This window comes from Lissotriton helveticus, chromosome 8 (assembly GCF_964261635.1).
Source record: "Lissotriton helveticus chromosome 8, aLisHel1.1, whole genome shotgun sequence".
Taxonomy (NCBI): Eukaryota; Metazoa; Chordata; class Amphibia; order Caudata; family Salamandridae; genus Lissotriton; species Lissotriton helveticus.
In genome coordinates this window covers 974,102,344-974,118,210 of record NC_136069.1, presented here as the reverse complement: position 1 = coordinate 974,118,210, position 15,867 = coordinate 974,102,344, and the positions used below count along the sequence as shown (strand labels likewise).

Here is a 15,867-nt window from a genome sequence, read left to right as displayed (position 1 = left end):
CTGCATCACATAAGTGATGCAACAGCGGCACAAAAGAGGCGCACGGCCATCATAAATCTGCCCCTAACATTTTAAATGATTGATTCAGGATGCCGATAAGGTGTGGCCTATCCAGGGGTTTGTTTGAGGTGAGGCCTACTCAGGGTTACAGATGAAATTTAGACTTGTTGAAGAGTACAGAGGAGATAATACATGTCCATGCCTACCAATGAAGCGAGTCATGTCCACTGCACTCTTTAACAAAGGCCAGACCTCCTCTGTCTTCTTGGACAGGCCTAAACCTGATCTGCACAATGTGATTCGTAATGTTAGGAAACACAGGTGATGTAATTGAAAAACGTGCAATTTCTTTTGCTCATTTCACAATCACATCACTTGTGTTTCCTTTGCTTAGGTATCTCATTGTGCAGATGTAGTCCAGCATATGAAAGAGTACGCAGAAGTTCAGCACTGCATGCAACAACTTTGACACTTACTGAAGCCTCAGCTTCTCCATGCCCCCTACACAGTCCTAATTATATACATTTTAAACTGACGGTATCTTGTTGGAGATGAAGTGAGGCCTATCTTGCAACATGGTGCATCTTTTGCACTGCTGCTGCGTCACAAAAGTGACGGAACAGCGGCGCAAAAGAGGCGCACGGCCATCATAAATCTGACCTTAACATTTTAAATGATTGTTTCTAGATGCTGATAAGGTGTGGCCTATCCACAGATTTGTTTCAGGTGAGTCCTACTCAGGGTTGCAGATGAAATTTAGGCTTGTTGAAGAGTACAGAGGAGATAATACATGTGCAGGCCTACCAACGAAGTGAGTCATGTCCACTGCACTCTTGAACAAACGTCAGACCTCCTCTGTCTCCTGGAACAGGCCTAAACCTCATCTACACAATGTGATGCGTAATGTTAGGAAACACAGGTAATGTAATTGAAAAACGTGCAATTTTTTTTGCTCATTCCACAATCACATCACCTGTGTTTCCTTTGCTTAGGTATCTCATTGTGCAGATGTAGTCTATCATATGAAAGACTACGCAGAAGGTGAGCACTGTATGCAACAACTTTGAAACTTACAGAAGCCTCAGCTTCTCCATGCCTCCTACACAGTTCTAAATGTATATCATAAATACAAAAAGTACAGAATTAATTATACATGTTAAATCGTTTATTTTTGCTGTTCTCAGAATATATCAAATTTCACTAAAAACAGTGACTTGAAGGTATTCATCATATAACAGCGGGGAAAAAAAAACACAATCAAAATGATTGTGTTTAAAAAACCCATATAACATAACCAATCAAAAATCAGAACTCCTTAAAATTAACTTACTTTCCATGACGTCGAAGGATATCCTATGAACAGCTTACACTCTGTTGTGCTGTTATTATTTTCAGCCCGCCACTTTCTGAAAGAAAAGCTGCATCGTTTTGACAAATATGTTACATACAATAAATGACTTCTCGCTCTCTACCACACTTTTCCACAAGGCCAAATCGTGTAAGAGCCATTTATAACTCTTGGAATTCTTCTAAGCAAATCCCGTCATTTTCTTTTTCCGCAACTTTCAGAAAGAAAACGTTCAAGATCACTTTCACAATCCTGTACTAGTAATATCTCACCCTTCTTGCTCACTCATGTTCCACATTTCCTATGACACTGATACTGCTTACTATGAAGCAGACTTGCACTACCTCTATGACTACTACAATTATTTAATTCTCTACATCACTTTTAATCACAAAGCAATTTAAAACAGTACATAAAATTATATCAACTCCTAGAATCATTATAGGCCAGTTACCTACCCTAAATTCTTTCTTCTGAAAACAGAAAGTAAGAATATTTTTAATAAGATGTGTAATAAGTGGATGTTGTCAAAGGACCATCATGTCATATAATAGCTGCAGTTAGAATTTTTTTTCTAAAATCAACGACTGTGTAGCCACAACATTTGAAATTAAAGTTGTAAACTTATTTTCATCAGGTTTATATAGTTGGAATTTTCAAATGACATTATAACCAAAAGTTTGTTCAAAATATGTTGACAGCATTGCAGACTTACATTACCTCTACTCCATGTTTTGATTGGCTGCTTGAATTAGCTTATTAAAAGAAACAGTTTTTCTGAACTCATTCAAAGTGCAGTTATTTTTCCATGACGTCAAGTGTTATGGTAAGAACACCGTTTGCTTTGGGAAATACTCTGTTGTCCTTTAACTAATCCGTGCCCACCACTTTCTGTAAGAAAACCTTTTTTTTCAGGAACTACTTAAAACTGAAAAATAACTTTTGACTCTGTACTACACTTATCCTCAAGGCCAAATAGTGTAGGAGCCATTAGAACCTCTTGAAATTCCTCAGAGCAAATCCCGAGATTCTTTCCCTAAAATTTTGGTTGTAAAAACACCAGGTAAGAATTTTTAAGGTCAAAAGGCAATTTTTGTTTTTAAAGTTAAAACAGAATCATTGCAGAATGACCAGCCGTTTCTAGACTTCAAATAAGCTGTGTAATGTCCTGATGTTGTTGAAGGACCGTCATGATATATAATTGCTGCAGTTACAAAAGTCCTTCCTGATATTGACAACTGCGAAGCCGCAAAATTTTTAATTAAAGTTGTCAATTTTGTTCCATCAGGCCTACATCGTTGGAACATTAAAATGACATACTGGCCATATGTTCGTATAAATAATGTGGACAACATTTCAGACTTACATTGGCTACACTCCATGTTGTGATCGGCTGCTTTTACTAGCTTATTAAAGGACACTGATTTACTGTCTGGCAAAGTTAAATATATAAATTTTTCGGAGTCTACACTAGTAGTACTTGATACCCTACAGTTCTCGCAGTCATGCTGCCATTGATAAGAAAGGCCAAACAGGTGATCTACATCTACACCTTCATCTTGCAATACATCAAGCATATACATTAAAAACTCCTGACAATCTTGCTGAATATTTTGAGAGAATTGTGTTTGGCCTGAACATCTGTCTAACAGATTTCGAATTTCAGACACACTTTCTATTTTTGTTCTATCAGTGCTACATTTCTCTAACACAGAATTCAACAAACTGCAAAATCTTTGATCCGAATTGACCACAATCTCTTCTTTTAAATTTTCTAGAGAAAACAAAACATTAACCACTACATTAGCATAGCAGTTGACACCAGAACTGTTTTCAAATTGAAAACCAACAACATCTTCAACAAAATCCTTTTTCTTTCTGCTTATAATTTCTGGTTCATCGACTTTTCGTCTTTTTGCTACAACCTCTCTACTATTGGTCACATTTCTTCGTTTCCGGCCTACCACACGTTTCTCAAACAAAGGATATTGAGGCAAATGTGGCGCATACTCTCTTCTTAACCTATTGTATTCCTTAACACAATCTAGATCCGCACAAATGTTGGTGACATCACACTCAATCAAGTACAATCCCGATAAAGTTCTGACTCGTGACAATGCCACATATGCCATACCCTCCTTGAACACAGAACTGCCAATATTCACCAATGCATTGTCTACACTTAAACCTTGCAATTTATGGATTGTCACCGCATATGCCAAGCAAACAGGAAACTGCTTACGGCGAACATATAAGTCTTTTACAAGCAAAAACCTAGCAGAGCAACGACCAATTAGCTGTACTTCCTCAATGCCATCAAATTTAATTTTTAAAAATTCAATTCCATCTCTATTTCTGTATTTCTCAAAATCAACAACATTACCCATTGATCCATTTACCAGTCCTCTTTCAACATGTAAATTCCTTCTTAAAATGATACGGCAATTTAAGCACACATTCAGAGTCTTTTCAAAACCAGCAGTTTTAGATATAGTCTTCTCTAATGAATCCAATTTTGATTTCAAATTCTCAGACAAAATAATTGTTGCTCCCATATGCTCTACTCTGTCAATAGCTTCCAGTTTCACAGTCTCTTGGTTTTCTAAATGCAACATTTTGTTGTTGAAGATGGCACATTCTGCAAGAGTTGGCATCAAACATATTCCAGATTTCTTCTTAGTAATTTTCTGAAAAATATTCTCAGGCACAACGTCTTCTTCTGGATACAAATTTGACAGTAATCGTGCATGTAAAGCTTCTTTCCCATGCTCGGTCACTTTTCCGATTCTAACATCTTGTAGAATATTCTTATAATCTTCATCCTTCGCTTGACGCATATTTTCACGCAGTTCAGCATAATTGAAGTTTAACCATATATTGACGTTGCCAATACTCCCTAGGCACTTCCTGGTATCTTCATGCGTGAGCATTTTGAACACAGGTTGTCCTTTCACTGGTGTCAGCTGCAGAAGATCACCGAAAACAATGTATATGTAAATGTAAATGTAGTATACTTGTAAAGCGCACAGCTGCCCCAGCAACGGGGCGTCCCGGCGCTGTATAACTCTGGGGAACCCGTCCTGGCTTTCCCTGTGGGATGGTCCCTGCTGGGAGTCCCCAAGGTGGAGCCAGGCATCCCCGGAATTGGTGGGGCCGTTGTGGAGATTAGGCAAGCTAATGCCCAGAGTTGCCGAGTGTGATCCCTGATTAGAGTAAGCACCGAAGCGAGAATTATCGAGTCCGCTGACCAAGGTCCACGACCCTGCCGCGTCGGGAATCGAACCCTGGTCCCAGGCCGACTTCTGCTCTCGGGTCTGCTGCCTCTAACCAGTGAGCCACACTACTCCACAATGATGTGTTTGCCACCAAATAACACATCATACTCTGTTTTGAGAACTTCTTGCATTCTCAAATGCACAAAGGCAAGCATGACATTGGAAACCATGCTTACTTCGTCAATGATAAGAAGTTTTATTTTCCTCAAGACTCTTGAAACTTCACAACAAGCATCTCCAGATAACTTGTGGTATTGTAATTTGTTATCATGCTCCACTGGCAGCATCAGTAGACGATGCAAAGTAATACCTTTAATGTTATGTGCTGCCAGTCCAGTTGGAGCGGTGACAACACAAGACAGCGATGACTCAGTCCTTTTCTGCAAATAACATGAAATTGCTTTAATGAGGAAACTTTTTCCAGTTCCCGCTTCTCCACTCACGTACAGTCGGACAGGCTTCAACGACGTACATGAGCACTCTTTCTTCTCATGACTTAATCCATGATCTATTTGGTTGGTAACTTCGTCATATATTTTCCTCTGCTCAACGTTGAGTTGTCTTTCCAAGTCTTCTAAGTTAACCGCATCCTCCTGAGCATGTGCCATGGCTCTTTCCACTTCAATCATGGCAGTGGCAGCTTCATTTTCGATAACAGGTCCTGAGAACTGTCTCTAGCAATCTCGGCTGCAATCGTTGCTTCCTGCTCGATTTCCGCATTCAACATTTCTAGATATTTGGGAAAAACAGGACATTCTATGGTCTCCTTGGCGGCATTGAAAGAGTCTTCGTAACAGAGGAAATCTCCAAGCAGTTCCTCTTCTGCACGCCAAGGCTTGAAAAGTTGCAAAAGTGCTAAATAGAAAGACTCTTTTCTTTCAGGAGATTCGCCACTCAATTTTCGATGGTTTACCAAGTGGCATTTTCTTTGCTTCACCAGACATCCCTCACTTCCAATTACAGCATACACTCCTTTATCAATATCTTCTTTGATGTTCCTCTTGAATATGTAATTTTGTAGAACCTCATACAGACAAACATTCTCGAGGTGACTGCTTCTATTTGGATAATATGTATCCAACATGTTGGTCTTCAAAATATCTGTACTGTTTGGCTCCTTTTCCGCCAAATACTCAATTTCCCGTACAGGTTTCAGAACTCGATTACGCATTGCAGCAAGACCAAGACTCGCCCAAATGATACTCCTGGATTTGGCATAGAGACTTGCTGAAGACAACCGGTCAGAACATTCGTAAGCTCCGATTTCTCGATGCGACAACATCTTCAGACTGAAACTGTACACATTCTTACTGAGGCTCTTTTCATGGGAAATGTCCTCCCACATATCCTTCAATTCTGTCTTTTCTTTTTTGGTGATGTAAGATGTCACATACCGAGCCACAGCCATACAGTTATCAGCCACAAACTGTATATCCATGTTAGCATTCCACATGGACAAAATCACTGGGTTGTAGTCGTTGATGTACTTGGACTCTTCGTTCCTTTTCAAATTGTATGTATTTTTGGGTGATTTCTTCATCACATTATGTCGCAGTGAAGACATCAAACTGTTCACTCTTCCTTTAGAAATCACCGGTCGTGGAATGGCGAAACGACATTTTGTGTAGAACTTGTCCTTGTTTCTGAATTTACGACGACAGTACTTTCCACAACGATGGCTTTGGAAGCGTAAAACTTGTTCTCTTAGGCTTTTGTCTTCCTTTGCCTTTGGAACAGCACATGTAGAATACTGTTCTATGAAACTCATCACTAAGTCATCCGGATCTGTTCCAAAATTGGGTGTATCTTTGATCCACAGCAGCATATGTATATGAGGAGCACCTCTTGCTTGGTACTCCTTTCTCCAGAAGAAATCCAACACCTCTCCAAGAGGTGGATTTTTCTTGTTCATGATGAAAGACATCATAGCTTCAAATCTATGATTGAAGTACCTGCATACATTCACTGGATCCAAGGAGCACACTTCTCCGGGTGTCTTGAATTCGATATTTTCAATGTTTCCATTTGCCTCTCGTAGAAATTCAAGTAAATCTTCCCAGCCATACTCGGCACAGCTGAGAGTGAGGAACCATGTGGGAGTTCCTAAGTTCCTCAGCATACATTTTAAATCACCATGACGACGGTACCAGTACTCATTAGTACCACGCTGACACGCCATGAGATTAATCAGGTGAGAATCCAAAATACTGTCTTGCACATTGACTTTATCCATAAAGTCACTTGCCGAGATATTTTGCATCTGTACACCACTCTTCAAGATGTGGTTCACTGCATATGACAGTCCAGACAGATCGCTTTCAAACAGTAGATGAAACAAATAGGGAATGCATTGACGAAACCTAGGATCTTCTGCATACAATCGTAAAGTCCGGTATTCAGAAGCAGGAATTTGATCAGGTCGCTCATCATATCTTCCTCCTTGACCTGTTGGAAATAGCTGTGGGAAACACCGAGCTTCCAAACTTTCCTCCCAAACACTAATGGGACTTCCTTTGGCTTGTTTCATTTGAAACAACTCAATAGCATTCCCCATGACTTCCTTGGAATGCAAAGGATGAACACTTTAATGTTCATATATTTCTTCATTTTTAGAGGCTTCTACTTTCTCAATTTGACCAGCACACAAATCGCTATCCTCTTCTTCACTTACTTCCTCTTCTGCAACATATACATTCTTGTAGTACTTATTGTTTTTCTTCAAATACAATGTTGCCTTTTTGACTTTCCTAACATCCACTAAATCTTGCCAGATTTTCTTACTCTTTGTCGGAACCCCATTAACTAATATAACCAGAGGTTCCTCTTCCACTTTCTCTACTCCAATTGTATTAATGTTTTTCTTCAAATCTAGAGGCAAATAAACAACTCTTCCCTTTAATCCTCTCTGTAAATCTGATGGAGGCAATTTCCCTGTCTTTGGCTCCATTCGTACAATAGCCTGAAAGGGATGGATACTTTGAATCAAAATAGATTTATAAGTATTTAAATCCTTCAATTCAGAAGGAATCTCAACCAATTCCAGATTATTATGAACCGCTCTAGCAGGCATCCGGTTTTGATTTAATTTGTTACAACAATAAGTACACACACGTTGATCCAATCCCAAATCAAAACAATTTTCTACCATCAAGTATGTTGCAAAATCCTTCCATTCACTATTATTTTCACTTTCACTTTTCGCATATAAATCCACTAACTTAGTCTGATTCTTATAATAAGTGTGTCGACAACACACACAAGTAAAATTAGGCCTCTCACTTGATTTCACCTGAAACGTGGCAATTTCTTTCTGAAAATTATCTGTAATGGAAACCTGTACACTATCTTCCACATTACCTTCTTCTTCTGGGTCAATTTCAACATTCTCCTCTTTACTTGCAAAGTAACAAAACTCAATTTCTTCACAAATATTCTTCACATCTACTTCAGAACCATGCAAAAGAGCAGTGCATAATTGTTTAAGCATAATTGCTGGACTCTTAGCATAATACAACATTCTAACTAATTTCCTCACTTTATTATGATGCACTGCTAGCATCCTGAAATGATGAAAAACACTCTGGCATACTCTCCTGGAAAGACAAGCCAGTGAATGACCATGCAAACCTGTCACTTCTCTCACTCTGCAAGGATCTAATTCTTGCAACAACTTCATTTTCTGTTTTAAAGTTTTCTAAATGTCCGTACAAAATCACAAAGCAAATTGATGGAATCCTGTCGCACACTGCAAATACTACTACACTTCCAGATATACACTGGTCCCTTAGGACGTCTTCCTAAAACCTCATTACCTAACACCTCTTCTGTCTCTGTTGTCACAAGTTTTTCTTTTTCAACTGGACAACCATCTTTCACCTCATAAGCTCGACCACTGGTGTCAACTGCATGCACCAAATCATTATCCTGGAAATAACTCTCCTCATTAAAAAATGCCTCACAACTTGAACTGTGCATCCATTCTCCTGAAAAAGCTTCACAAAAATTAGTACGATTAACTGTTCTCTTCCATCTACTATTTCTTTTGAAATCATAAATTGCCTTGTTTAGCTTCCTAATTCTATTGATTATCAAAATAAATAACTTTCGCTTAATTTCAAATGCCTGATCAATAATTTTCTCAACTTTTTATTTTCTCTTATAAAAAACCACTTTCTGTTGACCTTTCTTAATATTTTTTAACAAATTGCCAATTATCCTCTTGCGGAACATTCGTCTACGAATGTCCCTAAACTGATTTTTCCTTCTACTACCATGCACAGAGTTATCTCCTGCTCTAGCAGTAACATTTTTGATTGGCCTTTCCTTTCCGTTTAAATTGGTTCTCTTTTTCTGGACTAAAACATTTTCTGTAGTACTACTTTTTTTTCTACAAATGTTTCTTAGGAATGATTTTGTTGTCTTACCCGGAGCTTTCTTGGTGACTTGACGAGTTTTTATTGTAGAGGACTGCTGCAAGCATTTAGTAAGCTGCTGTCTTTGACGTTTTGTAGCCTTTCGGTTTCGTTCTTTAGATGGCATTATGTACTTTTGAAATGATCTGCAGTTGAATCTGTGGTAAAATATAATTAAAAATGTTATTAACCACTATTACCAAACAGTAAATCAATAACAGTCGTCAAAAATTTAACACACTACTTGTAATTTTTACATACAATAATTTTTAGTGCATTGGCAAATTTAGTAGTCACAAATAGTAGCAAAGAAATGGAATGCTTCTACATTTGACCTGTGCTCTTTTATATGTGAATCTGAACTAATTTTATGAGCATATTTGACTATTTTATTAAAGACACTACACACAAGCTGTTTTTGAAGTTGTGTTTAATTTTAAATGAAACGGTTTACATGTTTACTTTTCATTTCCAGTAACTTTTAAAAATAAATGTTTATAGTTCCATAGGCTCAAGCAGGTCAGCTTCCCACCCTATGTCATACAATTCTGACAAATCGGCATCCTCATCATGTTCTTCATCATCCTCAGGATTTAAATCATCCAAGGGATCTACTTCCACTGATGTTTCAATCACAATTTCAATGATAATATTGAGATCAACAGATTGCTCATTATCACTCATGCTTGATGTTGTCGTTATCTTTAAAGAAAGAGAACAACAATGAGATGTTGCAGAGTAAGAGACAAATCTCAGATACTATAATTGTAAAATTGTTTAACAAGAGTAACATTTTGCAGATATTATTTAACCATGTCCAGCGATGCTGTTTCAAACAGGCGTCAGGATTTGATTCAGCAATGCCATAAATGTGACTCAGTGAAATCTTCTTAATTTTACTGCGTTAGTTTTACAGGGCTTTCATGCAAATGACTGGCCACCCTACAACAAAACGCTCACATGAAACCTGACGCAGGTTTCCTGTGGCACAGGACTTTACAGCATGACACATCTGCCTAGATGCATCAAGTTGTAAATATGTCGCAACATAGCAAATCTTTTGCACCGCCGCTGCGTCACAAAAGTGACGCACAGTGGCGCAAAAGAGGCACACGGCTATCATAAATCTGTCCCTAACATTTTAAATGATTGATTCAGGATGACGATAAGGTGTGGCCTATCCAGAGGTTTGTTTAAGGTGAGGCCTACTCAGGGTTGCAGATGAAATTTAGGCTTGTTGAAGAGTACAGAGGAGATAATACATGTGCAGGCCTACCAATGAAGTGAGTCATGTCCACTTCACTCTTGAACAAAGGCCAGACCTCTTCTGTGTCCGTGGACAGGCCTAAACCTCATCTGCACAATGTGATTCGTAAAGTTAGGAAACACAGGTGATGTAATTGAAAAATTTGGAATTTCTTTTCCTCATTTCACAATCACATCACCTGTGTTTCCTTTGCTTAGGTATCTCATAGTGCAGATGGAGTCTAGCATATCAAAGAGTACACAGAAGTTGAGCACTGTATACAAAAATTTTGACATTTACAGAAGATTCAGCTTCTCCATGCCCCCTACACAGTCCTAAATGTCTACAGTTTAAACTGACAGTATCTTGTTGGAGATGAAGTGAGGCCTATCTTGCAACATGGTGCATCTTTTGCATCACTGCTGCATCACAAAAGTGACGCAACAGCGGCGCAAAAGAGGCGCACAGCCATCATAAATCTGCCCCTAACATTTTAAATGATTGATTCAGGATGACGATAAGGTAAGGCCTATCCAGAGATTTGTTTGAGGTGAGGCCTACTCAGGGTTGCAGATGAAATTTAGGCTTATTGAAGAGTACAGAGGAGATAATACATGTGCAGGCCTACCAATGAAGTGAGTCATGTCCACTGCACTCTTGAACAAAGGCAGACCTCTTCTGTGTCCCTGGACAGGCCTAAACCTCATCTGCACAATGTGATTCGTATTGTTAGAAAACACAGGTGATGTAATTGAAAAATGTGGAATTTCTTTTGCTCATTTCACAATCACATCACCTGTGTTTCCTTTGCTTAGATATCTCATTGTGCAGATGGAGTCTAGCATATCAAAGACTACGCAGAAGGTGAGCACTGTATGGAACATGGCTATGTAACTCAAAGAATCAAAATCTAAATTTGCCAAGCACACATGGGAGCGTATTTACAAGGACCTTGCACCACGGGGAAATGTCTTAAATTAAAATGGGAAAAATAACATCAAAGGGACTCAAAGGCCTTGTAAATATGCCCCAAGCAACCTATGAAACTCTAGCATTACATATCAAGAAACCTAATTGATTTCAAAAAACGTTTTTAAACACATCATGTAAAGCAATTATATACCTACATTCATGGGTAAGTGACTTAAAATGCTCTAAGACACATGAAAGCGTTTTTTTAAGGCCCTTGCACCATTTTTGCGTCACTTTTAACATGGCTATGTAACTCAAAGAATCAAAATCTAAATTTGCCAAGCACACATGGGGGCGTATTTACAAGGACCTTCCACCACGGGGAAATGTCTTAAATTAAAATGGGAAAAATAACATCAGAGAGACTCAAAGGCCATGTAAATATGCCCCAAGTAACCTATGAAACTCTAGCAGTACATATCAAGAAACCTAATTGATTTCAAAAAACGTTTTTAAACACATCATGTAAAGCAATTATATACCTACATTCATGGGGAAGTGACTTAAAATGCCCTAAGACACATGAAAGCGTTTTTTTAAGGCCCTTGCACCATTTATGCGTCACTTTTAACATGCCTATGTAACATGGCTATGTAACTCAAAGAAACAAAATCTATTTGTAAAACACTTGACACAAAGCAACATTTTAAATACACAACTTTCTTCATAATTTTCTCCTTAAAGCATACTATTCTCTATTTAAATTAAATGAATCTTTTCTCACCTTAGCAAATACTTTTTGAGTTTCAAAACAGTCTCAGACACACACCAATTTGTCTTCAGCAGAGCACAAGGTATGCACTCCAGAGGCTGCAACCAACAATGGCACAGAAATGCTGTAATTCATCACACATATCTCTCATGTCACCCAATCAAAACTCTTCCCTCACTTTTTTCAAATCAACACCCTTCCCCCCCTCTGCCCTTTCTGCCTTTTTTCCATAGCAACCACCTCCTGAAAGACCTCTCATGTTTGCAAGTTCACACAACAATGTTTCAATTGAACTCTGAACTCTCAGTACACCTGCGTATCCAGTGCAATCTTTCATAAAATGATTTTTTCTTGACCATTCAAATTACATCTTTCAAAGAACTCATCCATGCACCCTAACTTTCTGTTTTCAGCAATCAAAATCCACCAATCACTGCTACTGATTAATTACTACAGAAACTCCACTGTTTTTTTCATTACATACTCCTACTGTTTCAACTGCCATTTCATTACCACACTTCATCTGACTGCAGCAGAACCTCCTCTCACCATGTTTTCTGTCTGGATTGTTGGACATAGTTATATCCACTGGGCTCAAAGGTATGCTGATAACAGAAATGTACACAACCTCAATTTACAAAATGTGGAAATCAACTGGATTGGCCACAGAGGATTAAGATGTCACCAATTGATACCATTGGTGAAAACCTTTTTGCATTTGCCAAAACCTGACCTGTTAATTGTGCACTGTGGAGGAAATGACTTGGGCACTTTGACTGGGGTAGGTCTGGAAATGCTTTTAAAGGACACCTTTGAGCAATTGATGGCACTATTTCCTCAAACTGCCTTGGTATATTCAAATATATGCCAAAGACAGAAATGGAAGTGGTCCAACCAATTTTGTCCACAAATTGAGAAATCGAGGAAGCATGTAAATAAGTCTATTTCAGCTTACATGAGAGACCATGGAATGGGCTCCATCTACAACAATAACTTGCGTTACTACATGCAAGATATCTACAGAGCAGATGGAGTTCACTTCTCAGATGAGGGGAACAGAATTTTCATCCTCAATTTAAGACTGTGCATTGGTACCTACTTGTAGGTACCTACATCAGCCACAGGACCCAAAAGCTCTTTTCAGAGCTACCCTACATCTGATCACTCACAATTATTATTTTACTCTAACTTTTTTCACTAATTTTCACCAAAGTACGCTCCCCGGAGCGTTACCCGGTACGCGCACCGGACGCTAACCGCGCGAAAATTTGAAAAAAAATGGTTTTTTTTCGCACATATGGGCCTCCTCAGCCACCCTCAGAAAACCTAGGGGGTCAGGATACGTCTACCGTGCCCCCTTCTACCCATTCTGAACATTATTTGCCCTCCATCTTGTATCTCAATTCTACCGAAACACAAAATGGAGGACTCCCGTAACGCTGCCGGTTCGCGTACCGGGGCGCGCACCGGGAAGCGCTCGCTCAAAAAAGGTGGGAAAGTAATATACAGAAAAACCACTGGAGACACTTTCACCAAATATAGATTAGCTCATACTACATACCAATCCCTACCATTTTCACAAATTTGATTGTAATTCCATTTAGCCATTTAGCCTGTAGTCCTCTCTAAATACCCTGAGGTAAATTACTTCACAAAACACATCTGAAGTGTTGGAATTGACAACCAATTAAAATGTTACTTTCATTTTCTACTTTTTTTACCTGACATTTGATTGGTTATGTACCTGAATATATATAAAGAAAGAGAGAGAAACACAGCCATTTTGACTACTACTTCCTGAACTACATTGCAAGATCATTTTCACTGACAGCGTAAACTTGTTTTTAAAAGGTAAGATGTTATTTTATAAATTTGAAAACATTTTCAGATAGTTATATACTATCCCTCTGTAAGAGTTAGACATTGAGAAAGGCTTGTTTATTATAATTATGGATTGATTTAGGTTTCTGTGGTATAATTATGAATTTACTTAGGCTTTTTCACAGGCACTTTTTAATAGTACTACTTCACACCTGAAAAGTACCTGTCTGAACTTAAACCCAACAGTGCCCTATCTCTACTGATATATTTATTTTTTATGCAAATTTCAGCACAAAAATGAAAGGAGAACAGAACGTTTCCTTTGAAATTGTCCTAGAGATGAACAATGAGGAAATCATTGAACCCATTGACTTGGAATTCATGGATGAATCACGAGACCATGAACTTCTACAATGTGTAGAATCTGTGGATTTCTTACTTCAATATGAGGACGGTCAAATGTGGGAAGTTATGTTCAGTCAAAAAGAAGACATATCGGACAGTCAAATGTTAGACGTTCTATTAAATTTTGAAAAAGAATCAGAAAAATAAAATTATATTTAATAATAAAAAATTGTTTGAGTCTTTAATCATTTTTATATGTAATTCATAAACTAGTACCAAATTGATTATAATGTAAAGTCAGACTTATAGTATACTGTGCACAATCACAAAAATAAATTTATATTTAATAATCATAAATACTGCTACTTAAATAAAAAAAAACAAAAAAAAAACAACAAAAAGAACAATCAATAAACATAAAATATTTCAAAATATCATAGTCTATCATTCTTTTTTCCTTATAGTACGCTCCCCAGACCGTTTCCCGGTGCGCGTACCGGGCGCTCCCCACGCCAAAAAAACAAAGAAATGTTTGGGTTTTTTGCCCCGCGGGGCCCTTTTAAAGCCTCCACATCAAACCTAGGGGGTCAGGGAGGATCTACTATGCCCCCTTATGGTCATTTCCCCCTTTGTTTTGGCCTCCTCTTGTCTCTCGATCCTACCGAGAGACAAGATGGCAGCCGCTCCGGACTGTTTAGAATGTTGACAGACACCGGAGAGCCAATCAGCTTCGCTTCGCGAAGTTCCGTTACGCGTCAGGTACGCGAACCGGGGCGCTGCCCGGAGCGCGCTTACAGATATATATATTTTTTAACGTTAATTTCTCAAAATCCACTGGAGCACATATATTGAGACCTAGCAAAGGCACATTGGGCTACCAGTCCCTACAATTTTGCCAAGTTTCGTGAAAATCCATTCAGCCGTTCGAGCTAAAAGTGAGGCCAACCGCCCTATGGAAAATTGCATGGGAAAAACACGTTTTGGGACCCCCCTTTTTTCTCGCCCCCCCTTGACGAAACCCCCCCAAATTTTCAGGGGCTGCTCAGAAACGAAATGTGCCATTTTCCTGAAAATTTCAGCCAATTCCGTCCTCAAACGCCAAAGTTATTCGACATAGAATTTTCAAAAATCCCATAGAGAAAAAATCCTAACTATATATACCTACTGGCGACCGACCGCCAGTAGGTATATATATATATATATATATATATATATATATATATATATATATATATATATATACACACATACATACATATATATATATACACATACATACATACATACATATATATATCCCATCCAAATTCGCCCAACATGGAAAGGCCCACACAGGAGTGAAAAATAACAGTTTAATTTAATGGAGGGTTTCGTGTCAGCGTTGCAGGAATAAAACAGCACAGCATGTCATTGTCCCAGAACCCAACGCGTTTTGTGCGACTAGCACTTCATCATGGGTTACAAAGGCTGACAGGATGCTAGTGAAAACTCAGCAATGTTCAGGCACTTACTTTATATCAACATTCACCGCCCTGCTGGGCGTGGCCACCGCGTGGCCTTTTGGCCTTTGCAGTCCCTGTTATTCCTCCAGTGAGTTTGCGAAATCACAGCGCTTTTGTCAAAAAATGTTAATTCCAAGTGGGTCTGCGTTGCTCAACTCATACAGCGCACCTCTTGTAATAACCTCCATTTGGCAACTCCCGTCCTTTAGGCTGTGGCGTGTGCCGTCGCAGCAG

At 38.7% G+C, this 15,867-nt stretch overlaps 1 protein-coding gene across 1 annotated transcript in view; it reads right to left on the bottom strand.

The window, feature by feature from the left end:
• CRYBG3 (crystallin beta-gamma domain containing 3) overlaps nt 1–15,867 on the bottom strand; it is a 1,541,789-nt gene that overhangs the window by 1,360,914 nt on the left and 165,008 nt on the right. The window lies entirely within an intron of this gene.